Below are 18,920 nucleotides of genomic sequence, written 5' to 3' on the forward strand. Positions count from 1 at the left end.
ACGGACACCAATTACCCCCTCGGTGAGCTTCTTGTCTTTGAAATCGAGAAGAGTTTAACATGTTTTTGAAAGATTTTTCACAGTGCCCACCCACATCCATTGTATGACCTAAACGGTGGTAGAGCAATTATCAACTTTCTCAAAAGTGCTAATTTTGTCAACTTTTTGATCTAACCCATTGTATATGATCATAAGAAACCTTAAAACAGGGCTAAACATGATTTTTCCCTTTATTACTCTTTTAAGAACTAGCTTGCGTAGAATACTAATTCTGTCAAATATATTGATTCGAAAAATTATTTCTTTATCCAGGCATCTTAGTTTTAACAGTTTCATTATAGCGGAGCAGGTTATATTTGCTCGTATGTGGTACTTATTCTGTTCACAAGTTCGCGATCGTACAGCCAGGCTACAGAGCTCCAGAACCCCCTATGTCAACCTGAGCTGCATCACATTGTGGCCGGCCCAGAGTATTATGATAATAATAATAAGAAGAAGAAGGAGAATAAGAACCAGAATGTATATGTTACAGATATGGGTCTAAGCTAATTTGCATCTGTAGTCCCTTGGCAGGCACCAAATGGCCAAAAATAATTACAACTCATTCTGTATCACAACAACAATATCATTTAGATAATTATGTGGTTTCTTTTGAGTAGCTTGCCGGTAGCACATTATTGAGGCACCTAAAGGTGACGTGGGTGTGTCTGACGTTTCGGACACATCCATTTAGTGGAATTCCGCTTTCGCTATCGCTGTGGTGTGAATTGAGCGTTAGAATTTATCAACAAATATGGTGAGCATTGAGGCGAAAGTAATTTGGCAACCTAGCTTAATGATTTACGGACATTGTAGCTAAATCTGTCGATGGAAAAATATATATTTTTAGCAGATATCTTAGTTACATCACGATTGAACTAGCCATCGGTATTTTTACTACAAAAACGCGTCATTGGCGCCTTTGACATGTGCAGTCAAGGCGCCAATAACGCATTTTTGTAGTCCACGAACAGATGTGAAATGCAGCGCGTTCATGCGTTCATGGCTCTCCTCGCTCTGAGTTAGCAATGAAAATCGGCTTGCTTATTACAGGGGCGCCCCCAAGGGGTGGCCAGTGCCACCCTTATAAACCCCATTGGCCACCCCTCCCGAAAATCTAAATTTTTATTTTATTTTTGAATGAAACTAACATGCATATAGTATTACTAGGCTGTTAATATATGAATATCAGAATCTTTCAAAAACAAATAATAAAACAATATTTTAATCAGGCGCACACATAGGGCACCTCATGCTTCGCGTGGTCCTACACCTTTCCTACTGAGCGCGGTCAATTTGATGTAGCAAGACCCGAAGACAGGCACGCCAGCAAACACACTGCTGCATTCTCAGCGCATGGACAACATTACAAAAGAAGTTTAGGATCGGTAAGTAAATTATTATACAACAATGACCTCTGTTTACAATTAAAATAATTGTTTTCAGCTTAACTGCTTATGATGGGTCAAAATCTAGGCTGGTTAACGTTATTTAACATTACTGTTGTAACGTTAGCTAGCCAGTACAGTAATTGAAGTTATTGAAGTAGCCGAGGGTAACGTTATCTAGCTAACGTTAAGTTACCTAGCCAGCTGGCTAGCGTCAGTCAATTCAAGCCACTCATTTAAGTTAGTATTTTGGCTAGAGCTAGACCTAGCTATCTTAGCTAGGCTAGCTTTGTAGAATGATTTTCAAACCACATTGCAAACTTTCATAACTTAAGCCGACTGCCACAGGCAACTGCAGACAGCTGCCGTTATGGACTGTTATACCATGGCCTGGGTTAATACTCTTTCCTGATTGGCCAGCAGACGTGCGTTAAAACCGTGTATACGCACACGTAGCACACGTAGTTCGGCTGAAGTTTAATTACCGATCTAAATCAATGCGCCAGCTTTGACAACAACCCAAATGAGCTCATCCCATAGCCTGCTGTACCATTGCTAGCTAGCCATGAACGAAGTATTGCATACTGCATATTTGCTGTGCAACGCATCCATTGTCCAGTTGTCAAATCTATTTGCCAACAAACTCTTTATGATAGCCAGACACCTCACTGTCCCCAAATCAAAACTGTTTTTTCACTTCGTGTTATAATGTGGTGGTGCACGTTAGTGGTGTAGTAGCTAGATATGATTTTGTTCAGTCTAAGAGTTGCAGTAAAAGAAGCCAGCCGTATGGAAAACGGTCTCCGCCTCGTTTATTCATTTACAGTATATACGGCATCCAAATATATCAGTGTGAAGAGGCCATTGCTGGATTCTAATACCCTGTTGCTTCACATATGACACCTCCCGTCCTGGCAAATCAACTCACAATGAACGATACGACCATGGATGTATACAACTGACAATATACCACGACATGAAAACAATACTTTTGGAGTTGAAGACAATCAGGTGTCTGGCTATCATACATAGTTTGTTGGCAACTAGGTTTGACAGCTGGACGATTTATATATGTTGCACAGCAAATATTCAGTAGCCTGCTATCTAGCAATATCAGGTAGCTACAGTCATAAGTCGCGTTTCCATTACACCTAGAATTGCGCAAAACCTAAATATGATGCCGTCATAAAAATTGATAATGGAAACACCTACATTTCGAAAAACCTCTCAAATTTCGATAAAACGTTTTTACGCTCTCATGAGGTGGTTTTTCAGAAGTTTCGATATAGAAGTATATCGGAAAAGCGTAATGGAAACACCTTTTTCGAATTAAGGCAGTAGAAGAAGAGGTAGGGGTCACGTGATTTGCTCGCTTCAAAAAATGATGCAATATGCCTCCGGAGCAAGTGGAAGACCCTAAGCAACGATACTTAGCTGGTAAACGTGCGCTGTTTAAGAGCGGAGCCGAGGGGAAAGCTAAAATAAAGTTCAAATATTACAACGGTTTGTTTACTTAATACATCCACGGTTTACTTCCTCGTTGCGCTTTGCGTGAATTGTGTGGCGTCGCAAGACTAGACTACGAGAATTACGGCTCTTGCGCAAAACACCTTTCAATGGAAACACCTGCAAGTCGCAATTGTAGTTTGTCGAAACTTTCGAAATATCGCTTTTATTTTGCGAAAAAGTGTAATGGAAACGCAGCTATAGATATATGGGTACAGTAGGCTATGGAATTAGCTAGTTTGGGTTGCTAGGCTCATTGTTTGGTTGCTAGGTCGTATCCGGGGTTGAGAGACATTGCTGAAAGAAAAGATAACGGACACTTTCCATTTCACTTACGGTTCCAAACCCATGTTAACTATTGGATGTCATCGCTGTTCCTCCAAGAAATATTATATTAAATTTGTAATTCCATAGCAACGTGATTTAGCAGATAGGGACTATAATGACACTCAGCAATGAGCAACACATAAATAACATTTCTTTATATTTTTAATGTACAAAATGGTAGAGTAAATGGCACATATTTATTTGTATTTGGCATGTGAGGCCATGGTATAAGTGGGATAATCAACTCATAGGTGTGCGTTAAACGGTTTTAAGGCACTTACCGTCGGGTGGTTCTTCGCCTCCACGTCGTGCCTTAAAACCGTTTAAGGCACACCTACTCGTTGATTATCCCTTACGTATAGCATTAACGTTATGATTGGATTAGTCACTGTGCTGTGCTACGTCAATTTGCAGACAATGAAGAGAAAGGCACCAGATATCTCTTCTTACTTTAAGAAGACAGTCATTAGCAGCACAGGAATATGTAGCCTTTCTCAGTCCTGTTGTCGCATTCCGCTCGCTCATGCCAGACAACAGTCCTTTCCAGATCCATTCACTTCGCCGTCAAAATAAATTGGTGTCGGCCTATTTAGGAGAGGCGCTCATATTTACAAGTGTCAGATAAACATGAAACTTCACTTACCTAAGCAAAAGGGTCTATTTAAGGGAAGACACAGTAGGTGAAAACATCGCAACAACGCCCTGGTCAAATTTGAGATTTTGTGCTAGTTTGCTTCCATAAATTGTCTTCTTTCATACTAGTGGAAATAAAACATCAAAAATACGCATTTAGATGTTTATTTTACTTCATTTAGTCTGTTTGCGTCTGTAGATTCTTCCTAAAATCACCAAAAGTTAGCATTCTTTCGAAACGAGCCGAACCGCGGGCGTTATTTGGATCCGGTCATCCCAGGTATCATTAGAAAGATCTGGCTCTCGAGCGTTATGTTATCGAAATTATGCAAATTAGCGCATATTTAGCGCATATAATGGCTAATTTGCATATTAATCCATAAGATTTCAGAAAACTTGTAATACAAAAAAGATGCTCCTTAATGTACCTAACAAACTGGGGGATGGTTGAGTTTGATGGTGATACCTATTAAGGATTTTTTTTTTCCTATTCACCTGGGGTGTCTCCTCCATAACAAATGCTGGGTGTTGAAGCCTCAGCACTACCATTAAATAACATATAACAATAACAATAACAAACAAAACATGTTCAGTCACAATTATACTGTTAAAACTAAGATGCCTGGATAAAAAAATATGTTTTCCAACGGATATATTTGACGAAAGTAGATTAATAAGCAAGACGATTTTCATTGCTAACTCAGAGCGGGGAGAGCCATGAACACGCGTTTGCATGTCACATCTGTTCGTGGTGTCATGGCCCTGGCGCATTCCGCGCATTCTTCACATTCCTCCCAGCCCCATGCAGCTGAGGTCGCTGCAACCACTGCACCTGCTGCAGCCACTCCCCAGCATAAAGGCCAGCGTGCCGTACGTTCCAGCGCCAGAACCTAGTCACCTGTATAGGTACCACAGCCAAGCCTTGGTTCAGCTCGTTTCTATTTTTGCACAGCTTTTTTTTCCGCTCACCTGTGTTCTTCTCCCCAGAACCCTGCCTCCCTCGAGACCCCAGCCTTACCTCCCACAGACCTTCCTCCGAGCTCTCTGGACCCTTGCCTCCCACGGACCTTCCTCCGAGCTCCCTGGACCCATGCCTCCCACGGACCTTCCCCGGACCTTCCTCCGAGCTCCCTGGACCCATGCCCCCCACGGACCTTCCCTGGACCTTCCTCCGAGCTCCCTGGACCCTTGCCTCCCACGGACCTTCCTCCGAGCTCCCTGGACCCTTGCCTCCCCTTCTGCCTGCCTGCCTCCCTCCGAGGCCCTCTGAGCCCCTCCAAGCCCGGGATTGGACTTGCACACACACACACACACACGCACTTACACCCCCAGATCATATACCACATAATCGCACCACATAGTCTCTGCATTATATACGCTTAGTATAATTCCACACCCCACGCTCTCCTAAATAAAATCCGTCTTTTGCCACTGAGATCCCCTGCCTCTGTGCCGCCTCCTTCCCCGTACTGTTACACGTGGACTACAAAAACGCATCATTGGCGCCTTGACGTGTTTTTTTTCAAAGATGGCGCGGTCCTATAGGGCTACACTGTAGATTTCGAATCCTCGGGGCCTGTACCCAATGTAGTTTTTGACCACTAGTATGCGCTCTAGAGCAAATTTGAGAAGGTGGTCCCCGAAAATCGCGTACTACATCATAGCACATAATAGTGACGTTTCACACATTTTTGTTGTTTTCAAAACATTAGCTGAATATCATTTTGCAAAGAAATTACAAGGTAGGAAAGACATTGAAGTGATTCACCATGTTTATTAGACTACAATGAACCATATAATCGAGGAATTTCGAAAATAAACAAAGACCGGATTGTTTTGATTCACGTTTCATATTTTGAGTCTAGACAGAGAGTGTAGGCCTAAACAGCAGCCTGACTCTTGTTGGCAGAGGCATACAATCGCAAAGCAGTATTTCTAGTTGTACCTATTTTTCTACTTTTTACTTTGCCTATAGTGTGCATATTTAGGAGATGAGAAACATGTCACTACTCATTATACTGGTATGATTTTCCATGTGACAGATAACACTTTAATATACTGTGTTGAATAAAGATGCCTAATTTAGCCATACTAGTTTTATATTTATTTAATAACAATACATAACTTATAAAAAGTTATTAACAGTAATTTAACAGAATATTTATCACTCAACAGGATGTTTATCACTCCATACCAGTGAACAGGAAGTCTGTCCCTATTCTACTTGATTACTCTCTAATTAAACAGATATAAACAAATCTAAATTGATATAACAGATATTAACTGATCTAAACTGACATAACAGATAGCCTATAAACAGATATAAACTGATCTAACATAACTAATCTGAACAGATATGCCAGATCTACTGTAAACTGATTATAAACAGAGAAACTGATCACCCATCTGACCTATCTATCTCCAGTATGTCTTGAATTAGATATTCGCCAAATTCCAGATTTTTAAGGAGAAGCCATGCTTTCATCCAGCCATCTTTGAGAAGAGCCGTTTCAGTATAAGTGCCAGCCCGCTATGGCGACCGGCTGCTTTATAAAGCTTCATCATACTGATAGTGCGTTGCTCTTCCTGATCCAGTCCCAGACTGGCAGCCTCTCTGATAGATGTCCAGGGAAGGAACGCTCTGAACAGATGAGAAACCCTATTGAATGTTCCTAGCATGCTCATGTCCATCTCAAGGGTGAGCTTGATGATTATTTCCAGAATTTCCACGGGTATTGGAGCTGGTACTGCTTGGTTGGAAGTGGTATTGGGGCTGCTATTGGGGCAGTCCTCCTTGGGGCTACTAATGTGGGTAAGTCCTCTTGGTATCCTTCATCCTTGGTGAAATAATTGAGGTAGCCTCTAAGCCAAGAGTTGAAACAATTAGAAATTGAATGTTGAACATTTGAGTAGTGCGATGGAGAGTGATGTGATCTCCAAATGTCCCAAACTCACCCATACGGCTTAGGTAGTCATTCCAATGACCACCATCTACAAAACAAGATAATGATGTACCATCAACATTCCAATGACCACCATCTACAAAACAAGATAATGATGTACCATCAACATTCCAATGACCACCATCTACAAAACAAGATAATGATGTACCATCAACATTCCAATGACCACCATCTACAAAACAAGATAATGATGTACCATCAACATTCCAATGACCACCATCTACAAAACAAGATAATGATGTACCATCAACATTCCAATGACCACCATCTACAAAACAAGATAATGATGTACCATCAACATTCCAATGACCACCATCTACAAAACAAGATAATGATGTACCATCAACATTCCAATGACCACCATCTACAAAACAAGATAATCATGTACCATCAACATTCCAATGACCACCATCTGCAAAACAAGATAATGATGTACCATCAACATTCCAATGACCACCATCTACAAAACAAGATAATCATGTACCATCAACAGCAAAAGGATTTGCAGCCAATGTAACAGACTTTGAACTGCTCGTTACAATAATAATTAAAGTAAACAGTCTTTGTCTGGCTGTATAAAAATGTGCAGAGGAGGCGTGATCTTGGGTCTGTCAGCAATCAGCATTTATTCTGTAACACACAGAACGGGTGATCATAAATGCGGTCACACTCTGACAGGGCGCACTGGCATCCACAACGTCAGCCCCTTCTCAGACTTTCGGCACGAGAGAGATAATAAATATGTAAGCTACTAAATTAAACAGGCTACCTAACTAGTAGCAAGGCACTTGTGATCGTATAGTGTACCATTTCCAAAGTACAAAATTCAGAGAATAAAAATAAAGTTATAAAAACGGATAATATAAAATAGTACATGACAGATCCCTTTTTTTATGTGAACAATAATCAAGGAAAACATACCTGTAACACACAGAACGGGTGATCATAAATGCGGTCACTCTCAGACAGGGCGCACTGGCATCCACAACGTCAGCCTACAATACAATGGAGCAGTTAGCTAGCTAACTAGCAGCTAGCTAGGTGTTAACGGCTAACGTTAGCTAACGTTTGACATTTCACACATCTGTTATAACGCTAATTTACATATTTAACGCGATGTGAATAGCAGATATTATAAACAACATTCTTATTCATTTTGTTCAAATAAGTGAATGAATTTTGCAATTCATTAATTGCAAAATACACAATTTAAACCCTTTTTTGTTCACGGAGAACCCATAACCCCAGCTTACCCCTTCTCAGACTTTCGGCACATGAGAAAGTCTCGAGGTGTGCAACGCCAATTATGGCCCCATCAACAACAAGTGCAACACCAATCACCACCCATCCAAGACAACAGTAAACAGTAATGGAACCAAAATTCATACAACATAGATTCTGTGAAGTTCACTAAGATTTATATTTACACTGTTACACCAAGTCAGATACAATCTCCATCATCTTACTGACGTTCAGGTGGAGGTTGTCCTGACAACATTTAGTTTGGCACTCCACCTCCTCCATGAAGGCCTTCTCATTATTGTTGGAGATCAGGCCTACCGCAGCTGTGTCATCAGTGAATTGATAATTGAGCTGGAATTGTAGGTAACTATGCAGTAGTGTTTGTACAGAGGATATGAAACAGCCCAGTGTTGAGGGTGAGAGGGTGACTTTCTCCAGTGTTTAGGGTGAGAGAAGATGAGGTGTGGCTGCCCACTCTCACCACCTGAGGTCTGCCCATCAGGAAGTCCAGGATCCACCTCTGCAGGAAGGGTTTAATCTCCAATCTCCATCCTGAGTTTGGAGATGAGTATGGGGGGAGTTATGGTATTGCAATCTGAAATATAGTCGATGGATAGCAGCTCTTAACTATAGTTGATGAAAAGCAGCCTCACATAATTTGCCTCATACACTTTGCTTTCAATTCACAGAATTAAATCAGTTCATGTCTCCTATAATATAGGCTAAGATAAAATACTGAACCCCTTTTTGAAGGGCCCTACTAATCACTAAGTACCTCAAAGTACTCCAAAGTATACCACAAAGTACCTCAAAATACTCCAAAGTATACCACAAAGTACCCCGAAGTATACAGCAAAGTACCCAAAAGTATAATGCAAAGTACCTAAAGTAAAGTAAACCACTATGTACCGCAAAGTACTCCAAAGCACACCACAAAGTACTGCAAAGTACCCCAACATTTACTGCAAACTATTGCAAAATATCAAAGTACCTCAAAGTACCCCAAAGTTTACTGCAAAGTACCATAAAGTATTGCTGTGTACCCCAAAGTATACCACAAAGTGCTGCAACGTACTGCAAAGTATACCACAAAATACCCCTAAGTACTGCAAAATACCTCAAAGCACCCCAAAGTATATTCCAATGTATCAAAAGACACACCAAAGTATACTACAAGTACTACAAAGTACGCCAAAGTATACCACAAAGTACCCTAACAGTATTATTCATTCGCTTTTTTAGATTATTACATTATCAGTCAAGTATTACATTACCAGTTTAAAAAAAAAAAGACCCACCTGATAATGTAATAACTTGACCAATAATGTAATAAGGTATTACATTATCAGAAAAATGGTATTACATTATCAGTCAGGAAATGGTATTACATTATTTGTTAATTTATTACATTATCAGGTTTTATTACATTTTCGATTGAGTTAAGTCAAACCTTTATTACATTATCAGGCGTTATTACATTATCAGTTAATTATTACATTAGCGGGTGCTACAAACCTGCTTGCTATATATCAGAGCATCACCAACACACAAGCGAGACATTTGGGCCATGGTTTGAAGGATTTTTAAGGCCTCCATCCTTGCACAAAGTATTAAAACGGGGTCATACATCCTCAGGAAAAAAAGAGTGCTCTATAGGCCACTGTAGAGCCACACGTCCCTGTAGGACACCCTCTGAAAAAAGGTTCCAGACGGAACCCTTCTCGGGTCAGTGGGCTTTAAACAGAACTTTGCAGCCACATGGAACCCTGTGTAAAAGGGTTTCCTGCAAGTTTATTTTTACACCATTATGACACATAATGGAGGTTAGAGACGCAGATGGCCGGTAGCCTACTCATTAACGACCAGGAAAAAACAACTCATAAAAACATTTGGAATAATTACTAATTAACGGTAAAAAAATGTCGGCCGGACATCCCAGTGGGGGCTCTGCCAGGACATCCCAGTGGGGGCTCTGCCAGATACGTACGCGCAGCGCTGAGAACCAATTCCTTTCTGTCAGGGCCCTTTACCAAAACCAGCGTAGGAGTGTAGGACATGACACCGTTCTATGACCATTGTCTCCTGACCACCAAATAGTTCTACTGATATTGTGAGGCCATCTCACTGGAAGGTTGGAATGCAGGTCTTGATAAGAGACCTAACACCTCCTGTCTGCCCCATCCCCCCAAGCCAGGCACATTTCACAGACACTCACACAGTGGAACAAAGGATCCTCCATTCTTGCTTTGTTTCTTTAATAAAAATGAAACTGCTCCATCTCCACCATGTGATGCAAACACCACGTGAATAAGCCCGGTGAACCAAGTTATTGTGTGTTGCACTGTATTTGTAATGCAACTGTACTGTGGGTTATAAATAACAACTCCCATGCTGCTAAGTCTACCATAGCCAAGTTTGGTATCCATCTTTGGCTAAAATCATGACTCAGGTGATTATGCATGTTGTGGAATTGTCATATCATGTTGAAACCATTACCGGGATATTTGATGATTCCAGAGGGAGTACAGAATGTGAGCTCTGTTTTACGATGCTAACAGGGGCCACTGGTTTATTGACCCCAAGTGACCAATCGGGTGCCTGTCTACGCCCCCAGGTCACACCTCACCTCTACTCCTTTAAAAGTGATCAGACAGGAAACCCTCGCTTTCTTGTTCTCTTGTAACCCCTCAACTACCAGGGTCCGTGTTTCCCCAAGTAACACGTGACCCAGGATCCAAGCTGTGTGCCGGTTGATCATATCAGCCTGTATCTGTGGAATGCTGAACCGCTATCTGAGAACCCTGTAGTCGACACAGGGCTTAGGAATCTCCACCAACTCTTCAAAGATCCACCTCTGGCGAGAGCAGAGGTTGTGAATGAGATATTTGCAACTTGTGAACTCTGGAACTGAACTCTGAACTCCGCGAACATCAACTTCGCGCAGCATCGCTACTATCACTGTTTCAACGGGAGCGCAGGCGCGCTGCCCCCTTCATCAAACCGAGCGACCACCACGTCACGTGCCTCCTCCATGCTTCGAGCCAGACAACACCGCCCGGACAACGCGCTAACACACCGCTACTAAGGATGTATCCAACAGTCTCCTATGATTGTGGTGTGAGATGCCAAAGGGTTGTTTAAGCTTAGAAGACTTAGGATAGGCTGTGATAACCCATGACCTAATTCTTTTCATTTCTGCTGTGTTTTCATATTGCTACATGTGTTTTTCCATCTATTATTGAATCGTGTTATAATATTATTTTGATAATTGATTAGTATAACTTCAATAAATATTATACATTTTTGACCACGTCCGAGCGTCATCACATTATCTTAGGTCACTTGATTGGGTCAAGGCCTCCTCCTGCAGACTGAGATTGATGAATAAATTAGACTATTGATAAAGGTTATCTTGTTTCCCTGTACAAAACAGGGTGGTGGCCCATATATGAGTTGATTTAATGTATTAAATCCATTTTCCTTCATATTTGTGATAACCGCGGTATAATCATAAATGATACCGGTGATAGTCAGAGCTCTAACCCCAGAACACGCTACACCAGCGGATCAAAGAGCATTTGTTCTCATGTCAAATCACATTTAGCACAACTCTGTACCCAAAACACATTACATTATTGGTTAAATTGTAACATTATCAGGTTTTATTACATTTTCAATTGAGTTAAGTCAAATTTGTATTACATCATCAGGCGTTATTACATTATCAGGTATTTATTACATTATTGGGTGCTACAAGGCTCAAACATAATAGTTCATTGATCACAATCTAAACCCTAAAACAGACTTTGTCATGCTGTAAACAAATTAAAGACATCAGTGTTTTCTTGTCTCCCATGGTGACAGTTTTAACTCGAGAAATGTTTCACTTGTTGGATCTGGAACTATGAAGTGTGCATCAATGTGCTTGTCTGGATAACCAAATGATTCAAGCGCTTACTGATGACTAACAACATCACATCGACAGCCCAAGAACGTTCCCTTATCCCCGGTGCTCTGAACATCAACGTGGTGACTTTGAGCGCGTGGCGGTTCCTTTCTCATCACAGGCTGGCAGTAAGCCCCCATCCCAGCGTCTACACGCCTGCTGCTCCTTCAGGCTGTATTTCCCTGGAGTCTGGCTTGGGCTGTGAGTGACATCAGTCACAGAAGACTGTCATTGGCTGTGAGTGACATCAGTCACAGAAGACTGTCATTGGCTGTGAGTGACATCAGTCACAGAAGACTGTCATTGCCCGATGGCTCAGAGGAGGATACAGTCAGATGAAAAACCTCCTGGACACAAGGCAGCACATTTCCAGTGTTGAGGTCAGTGTTGGTCATCTGTGATCTCCCGTCCCGCACAGCCGCTCTGTCCAGCCTAGCTGGTTCATCAGACTCTTAATGGGCCCCTGGCCTTTACTTCAGCCCCTTCCTTGTCACCCATAATGCATTTAGTGCGGGTTCATGCCGAGCGCATGGCTATAGTGATGTCAGCAACCTGCTTTCTATTGGATTAGGACGGCTGAAGCTGAGAATGCTGCAGGCTTCATATACACATACAAACACACACGTACGCACAAATGTGTACGCATACAGCGACACACAGGCACACCAGTATACACACAAACATGCACACACACACACACATACACACACGCACACACACACACACACACACACACACACACACACATAGATTTACGTTTCAACATTTCACCCTCTCCCCTCCCTTTGACTCTTGATCCTATTCCTGTCCCTCCCCCTGAGACTGGGACCCTGTCTCTGTCACTCTGGCTGTTTTCCTCCTCGTTGTGGCCCTGCTCTGGTGCTCCTCTAGTTCCTAGTCCCTAGTGTTCCTCTAGTTCCTAGTCCCTAGTGCTCCTCTAGTTCCTAGTCCCTAGTGTTCCTCTAGCTCCTAGTCCCTAGTGCTCCTCTAGCTCCTAGTCCCTAGTGTTCCTCTAGTTCCTAGTCCCTAGTGTTCCTCTAGCTCATAGTCCCTAGTGCTCCTCTAGCTCCTAGTCCCTAGTGTTCCTCTAGCTCCTAGTCCCTAGTGCTCCTCTAGTTCCTAGTCCCTAGTGCTCCTCTAGCTCCTAGTCCCTAGTGCTCCTCTAGTTCCTAGTCCCTAGTGTTCCTCTAGTTCCTAGTCCCTAGTGCTCCTCTAGCTCCTAGTCCCTAGTGCTCCTCTAGTTCCTCTAGCTCCTAGTCCCTAGTGTTCCTCTAGTTCCTAGTCCCTAGTGCTCCTCTAGTTCCTAGTCCCTAGTGTTCCTCTAGCTCCTAGTCCCTAGTGCTCCTCTAGTTCCTAGTCCCTAGTGCTCCTCTAGCTCCTAGTCCCTAGTGTTCCTCTAGTTCCTAGTCCCTAGTGCTCCTCTAGTTCCTAGTCCCTAGTGTTCCTCTAGCTCCTAGTCCCTAGTGCTCCTCTAGCTCCTAGTGCTCCTCTAGTTCCTAGTCCCTAGTGTTCCTCTAGTTCCTAGTCCCTAGTGTTCCTCTAGCTCCTAGTCCCTAGTGCTCCTCTAGCTCCTAGTGCTCCTCTAGTTCCTAGTCCCTAGTGTTCCTCTAGTTCCTAGTCCCTAGTGCTCCTCTAGCTCCTAGTCCCTAGTGTTCCTCTAGTTCCTAGTCCCTAGTGTTCCTCTAGTTCCTAGTCCCTAGTGTTCCTCTAGTTCCTAGTCCCTAGTGTTCCTCTAGCTCCTAGTCCCTAGTGCTCCTCTAGCTCCTAGTGCTCCTCTAGCTCCTAGTGCTCCTCTAGTTCCTAGTCCCTAGTGTTCCTCTAGTTCCTAGTCCCTAGTGTTCCTCTAGCTCCTAGTCCCTAGTGCTCCTCTAGCTCCTAGTGCTCCTCTAGTTCCTAGTCCCTAGTGTTCCTCTAGTTCCTAGTCCCTAGTGCTCCTCTAGCTCCTAGTCCCTAGTGTTCCTCTAGTTCCTAGTCCCTAGTGTTCCTCTAGTTCCTAGTCCCTAGTGTTCCTCCAGCTCCTAGTCCCTAGTGCTCCTCTAGCTCCTAGTGCTCCTCTAGTTCCTAGTCCCTAGTGTTCCTCTAGCTCCTCGTCCCTAGTGTTCCTCTAGTTCCTCTAGTTCCTAGTCCCTAGTGCTCCTCTAGTTCCTAGTCCATAGTGCTCCTCTAGCTCCTAGTCCCTAGTGCTCCTCTAGTTCCTAGTCCCTAGTGCTCCTCTAGCTCCTAGTCCCTAGTGTTCCTCTAGTTCCTAGTCCCTAGTGCTCCTCTAGTTCCTAGTCCCTAGTGCTCCTCTAGCTCCTAGTCCCTAGTGCTCCTCTAGCTCCTAGTCCCTAGTGCTCCTCTAGTTCCTAGTCCCTAGTGCTCCTCTAGCTCCTAGTCCCTAGTGTTGCTCTAGTTCCTAGTCCCTAGTGTTCCTCTAGTTCCTAGTCCCTAGTGCTCCTCTAGCTCCTAGTCCCTAGTGCTCCTCTAGTTCCTAGTCCCTAGTGCTCCTCTAGTTCCTAGTCCCTAGTGCTCCTCTAGCTCCTAGTCCCTAGTGTTCCTCTAGTTCCTAGTCCCTAGTGCTCCTCTAGTTCCTAGTCCCTAGTGCTCCTCTAGATCGTCTAGTTCCTAGTCCCTAGTGTTCCTCTAGTTCCTAGTCCCTAGTGCTCCTCTAGTTCCTAGTCCCTAGTGTTCCTCTAGCTCCTAGTCCCTAGTGCTCCTCTAGTTCCTAGTCCCTAGTGTTCCTCTAGTTCCTCTAGCTCCTAGTCCCTAGTGTTGCTCTAGTTCCTAGTCCCTAGTGTTCCTCTAGTTCCTAGTCCCTAGTGCTCCTCTAGCTCCTAGTCCCTAGTGCTCCTCTAGTTCCTAGTCCCTAGTGCTCCTCTAGTTCCTAGTCCCTAGTGCTCCTCTAGCTCCTAGTCCCTAGTGTTCCTCTAGTTCCTAGTCCCTAGTGCTCCTCTAGTTCCTAGTCCCTAGTGCTCCTCTAGATCGTCTAGTTCCTAGTCCCTAGTGTTCCTCTAGTTCCTAGTCCCTAGTGCTCCTCTAGTTCCTAGTCCCTAGTGTTCCTCTAGCTCCTAGTCCCTAGTGCTCCTCTAGTTCCTAGTCCCTAGTGTTCCTCTAGTTCCTCTAGCTCCTAGTCCCTAGTGTTCCTCTAGTTCCTAGTCCCTAGTGTTCCTCTAGCTCCTAGTCCCTAGTGTTCCTCTAGTTCCTAGTCCCTAGTGTTCCTCTAGTTCCTAGTCCCTAGTGTTCCTCTAATTCCTAGTCCCTAGTGTTCCTCTAGTTCCTAGTCCCTAGTGTTCCTCTAGTTCCTAGTCCCTATTGCTCCTCTAGTTCCTAGTCCCTAGTGTTCCTCTACTTCCTCAAGTTCCTAGTCCCTAGTGTTCCTGTAGTTCCTAGTCCCTAGTGCTCCTCTAGTTCCTAGTCCCCAGGGGGCCTTTAGCTCCCCCTTCAGGTTCCCCTTTGTGTGTTGGTGTCTTGTTTGGTTCCCCCCACATTCTGTTCCTGGTCTCCTAGTGTTCTGGTTGTAGATGTGTTTCCTGGTCTCCTAGTGTTCTGGTTGTAGATGTGTTTCCTGGTTTCCTAGTGTTCTGGTTGTAGATGTGTTTCCTGGTCTCCTAGTGTTCTGGTTGTAGATGTGTTTCCTGGTCTCCTAGTGTTCTGGTTGTAGATGTGTCTCCTGGTCTCCTAGTGTTCTGGTTGTAGATGTGTCTCCTGGTCTCCTAGTGTTCTGGTTGGGAGATGTGTTTCCTGGTCTCCTAGTGTTCTGGTTGTAGATGTGTTTCCTGGTCTCCTAGTGTTCTGGTTGTGAGATGTGTTTCCTGGTCTCCTAGTGTTCTGGTTGTAGATGTGTTTCCTGGTCTCCTAGTGTTCTGGTTGTAGATGTGTTTCCTGGTCTCCTAGTGTTCTGGTTGTGAGATGTGTTTCCTGGTCTCCTAGTGTTCTGGTTGTGAGATGTGTTTCCTGGTCTCCTAGTGTTCTGGTTGTAGATGTGTTTCCTGGTCTCCTAGTGTTCTGGTTGTAGATGTGTTTCCTGGTCTCCTAGTGTTCTGGTTGTAGATGTGTTTCCTGGTCTCCTAGTGTTCTGGTTGTAGATGTGTTTCCTGGTCTCCTAGTGTTCTGGTTGGGAGATGTGTTTCCTGGTCTCCTAGTGTTCTGGTTGTGAGATGTGTTTCCTGGTCTCCTAGTGTTCTGGTTGTAGATGTGTTTCCTGGTCTCCTAGTGTTCTGGTTGTAGATGTGTTTCCTGGTCTCCTAGTGTTCTGGTTGTGAGATGTGTTTCCTGGTCTCCTAGTGTTCTGGTTGTGAGATGTGTTTCCTGGTCTCCTAGTGTTCTGGTTGTGAGATGTGTTTCTGGTTGTGAGATGTGTTTCCTGGTCTCCTAGTGTTCTGGTTGTAGATGTGTCTCCTGGTCTCCTAGTGTTCTGGTTGTAGATGTGTTTCCTGGTCTCCTAGTGTTCTGGTTGTAGATGTGTTTCCTGGTCTCCTAGTGTTCTGGTTGTAGATGTGTTTCCTGGTCTAGTGTTCTGGTTGTAGATGTGTTTCCTGGTCTCCTAGTGTTCTGGTTGTAGATGTGTTTCCTGGTCTCCTAGTGTTCTGGTTGTAGATGTGTTTCCTGGTCTCCTAGTGTTCTGGTTGTAGATGTGTTTCCTGGTCTAGTGTTCTGGTTGTAGATGTGTTTCCTGGTCTCCTAGTGTTCTGGTTGGAGATGTGTTTCCTGGTCTCCTAGTGTTCTGGTTGTGAGATGTGTTTCCTGGTCTCCTAGTGTTCTGGTTGTAGATGTGTTTCCTGGTCTCCTAGTGTTCTGGTTGTGAGATGTGTTTCCTGGTCTCCTAGTGTTCTGGTTGTGAGATGTGTTTCCTGGTCTCCTAGTGTTCTGGTTGTAGATGTGTTTCCTGGTCTCCTAGTGTTCTGGTTGTAGATGTGTTTCCTGGTCTCCTAGTGTTCTGGTTGTAGATGTGTTTCCTGGTCTCCTAGTGTTCTGGTTGTAGATGTGTTTCCTGGTCTCCTAGTGTTCTGGTTGTAGATGTGTTTCCTGGTCTCCTAGTGTTCTGGTTGTAGATGTGTTTCCTGGTCTCCTAGTGTTCTGGTTGTAGATGTGTTTCCTGGTCTCCTAGTGTTCTGGTTGTAGATGTGTTTCCTGGTCTCCTAGTGTTCTGGTTGTAGATGTGTTTCCTGGTCTCCTAGTGTTCTGGTTGTGAGATGTGTTTCCTGGTCTACTAGTGTTCTGGTTGTAGATGTGTTTCCTGGTCTCCTAGTGTTCTGGTTGTGAGATGTGTTTCCTGGTCTCCTAGTGTTCTGGTTGTAGATGTGTTTCCTGGTCTCCTAGTGTTCTGGTTGTAGATGTGTTTCCTGGTCTCCTAGTGTTCTGGTTGTAGATGTGTTTCCTGGTCTCCTAGTGTTCTGGTTGTAGATGTGTTTCCTGGTCTCCTAGTGTTCTGGTTGTAGATGTGTCTCCTGGTCTCCTAGTGTTCTGGTTGTAGATGTGTCTCCTGGTCTCCTAGTGTTCTGGTTGTAGATGTGTTTCCTGGTCTCCTAGTGTTCTGGTTGTAGATGTGTTTCCTGGTCTCCTAGTGTTCTGGTTGTAGATGTGTTTCCTGGTCTCCTAGTGTTATGGTTGTAGATGTGTTTCCTGGTCTCCTAGTGTTCTGGTTGTAGATGTGTCTCCTGGTCTCCTAGTGTTATGGTTGTAGATGTGTCTCCTGGTCTCCTAGTGTTCTGGTTGTAGATGTGTCTCCTGGTCTCCTAGTGTTCTGGTTGGGAGATGTGTTTCTGGTTGTGAGATGTGTTTCCTGGTTTCCTAGTGTTCTGGTTGTGAGATGTGTTTCCTGGTCTCCTAGTGTTCTGGTTGGGAGATGTGTTTCCTGGTCTCCTAGTGTTCTGGTTGTAGATGTGTTTCCTGGTCTCCTAGTGTTCTGGTTGTAGATGTGTTTCCTGGTCTCCTAGTGTTCTGGTTGTAGATGTGTTTCCTGGTCTCCTAGTGTTCTGGTTGTAGATGTGTCTCCTGGTCTCCTAGTGTTCTTGTTGGGAGATGTGTTTCCTGGTCTCCTAGTGTTCTGGTTGTGAGATGTGTTTCCTGGTCTCCTAGTGTTCTGGTTGTAGATGTGTTTCCTGGTATCCTAGTGTTCTGGTTGTGAGATGTGTCTCCTGGTCTCCTAGTGTTCTGGTTGTGAGATGTGTTTCCTGGTCTCCTAGTGTTCTGGTTGTAGATGTGTTTCCTGGTCTCCTAGTGTTCTGGTTGTAGATGTGTTTCCTGGTCTCCTAGTGTTCTGGTTGTAGATGTGTTTCCTGGTCTCCTAGTGTTCTGGTTGTGAGATGTGTTTCCTGGTCTCCTAGTGTTCTGGTTGTAGATGTGTTTCCTGGTCTCCTAGTGTTCTGGTTGTAGATGTGTTTCCTGGTCTCCTAGTGTTCTGGTTGTAGATGTGTTTCCTGGTCTCCTAGTGTTCTGGTTGTGAGATGTGTTTCCTGGTCTCCTAGTGTTCTGGTTGTAGATGTGTTTCCTGGTCTCCTAGTGTTCTGGTTGTAGATGTGTTTCCTGGTCTCCTAGTGTTCTGGTTGTAGATGTGTTTCCTGGTCTCCTAGTGTTCTGGTTGTGAGATGTGTTTCCTGGTCTGCCTCTGTCTGCATTTTGGGTCCTCTACAAACCCTCACACCACTTGTGGAAATAATTTTAAAAATCGAATGAAATTCAATCATTTCATTATTTGCTGTTCAAATAAATGAATTAGTTCTGTCTATATCTCTGTGCCTCAGTCAGTTCATTCCTTCCAGATAATTCATTCCCAGTTCCAGCGCTGGTATAGTCTCTGACCAGGACAGCCTTCTAGCGCTGGTATAGTCTCTGACCAGGTGGGTGGGGGGGGGGGGGACAGCCTTCTAGCGCTGGTATAGTCTCTGACCTGGCAGG

The sequence above is a fragment of the Borostomias antarcticus genome, assembly GCF_949987555.1.
Source record: "Borostomias antarcticus genome assembly, chromosome: 23".
NCBI lineage: Eukaryota > Metazoa > Chordata > Actinopteri > Stomiiformes > Stomiidae > Borostomias > Borostomias antarcticus.